Source organism: Lactuca serriola, chromosome 9 (assembly GCF_051521515.1).
Source record: "Lactuca serriola cultivar US96UC23 chromosome 9, Lser_US96UC23_V15, whole genome shotgun sequence".
NCBI lineage: Eukaryota > Viridiplantae > Streptophyta > Magnoliopsida > Asterales > Asteraceae > Lactuca > Lactuca serriola.
In genome coordinates this window covers 212,709,722-212,711,203 of record NC_136416.1, presented here as the reverse complement: position 1 = coordinate 212,711,203, position 1,482 = coordinate 212,709,722, and positions in this window count along the sequence as shown.

Here is a 1,482-nt window from a genome sequence, read left to right as displayed (position 1 = left end):
ACAGACATCGTCAGAGAAAACAATGGATTCACATCTGTAGCAATCTGCATCGATTTCTTCCTCTTTCATTTCGAGAGAGGGAAAAATCATTTTATGTATATTCTTGCCTATTTCAAAATCAAGATGCAGTTGTGTGATATTAAAATAAAGACGTTTAGCAATTAAACAAATTTTTTTTTATCTGTTTTAACAACCCTAAATTGTCTCTTTGCAAATAAATCAAATCATCCTTAGACCTAGACATCTCCAACTTGAACTTCTCAATCGACATCCGTCTCTCTTCACTTTTGTACGTAAGCCTGCTTATTTGATCTGTCAAGTAAGAATTACTTAAACACATTCTTTTTAAACTATCATTGAAGCTAGAAATAGTAAATTTTAAATCATTTAATTCAGTTTCGTGCCTAGCAATAGGAATATTAAGGGATAAAAGAATATATTGTACCTTGTTGATAACTCTTTCGCATTTACTGATCTATTTTGAAACGGGTTTCGTTGCGAAACAGTTGTCGGTAACATGGCTGCCATTAGTAGCGTACCCCCTTTGCTCCAAAACATCATTGCAAACCATCAAGCATTTTCCCTCGTACTCAGGGACCTCCTCCTTCACAACGAAGCATTCCCCATGTGTGGGACTGCGAACCTCTTCATCATCTGAAGCTGTCGACCTAACTTCAACTCTTTCGAACTCGTCATCATCTTCCTGCACAATCAAATCAGGATTAGCATTATCTACATTCTGCTTCCTTTTAAGTTCTTCTAACTTTATGAGATAGTAAGCTTCATCATCTTCTTTGTATTTCTGCTCATTCATTCTTCTCAACATGCACTCCTTGGCCAAATGATTTTTGACATGACAATAGTTGCATTCATAGCCGAAGTCTCCCATAAGCTTTTTCTCCTTCATCACTTCATCCTTTTGAGAGTTGTTAATGCTTTCATCCTATTCCTTTTTAGAACTATAATTCCTCTGCCAATTTTTGTTTTCGAGACGTCCAAAGTTCTTTTTGGTGAACCTTTTGGGATTAGAAACCATTAAAGCATATTCCTCCTTTGAGAGTTCGTAATCTGAGAGATCAGACTCCGAATCATCTTCTACAATCTTTTTGCCTTTCGCAACTAGGGCCAATGAACCCATACCAGAAACAACTTTCCCTACACACTAACTATCTATCTATTTTTTGAGCAGATAACTGGTGAGTTTGATGCAGCTCACAAACTATGTCCTTCAACGAGGTATGTAAATTGCTCAGTACAACACCTTCCAAGTAAATTCAGTCCATGGACTACCTGTCCTTGAGATCAATAATTGCAGAAAGTGAAAATAAGGTTAAAAGTGGAAGAGTTTTGGAATTATTTGAGAGGCTGGTTTGATAGATTTTGGTTATACCTGAATGTTTTCCTTCAAATATGGACATACGAAATATACTTCCCAGATATATGCAACAGTTCTTGATCAGTTATCTTTGGGCAATACCTCGG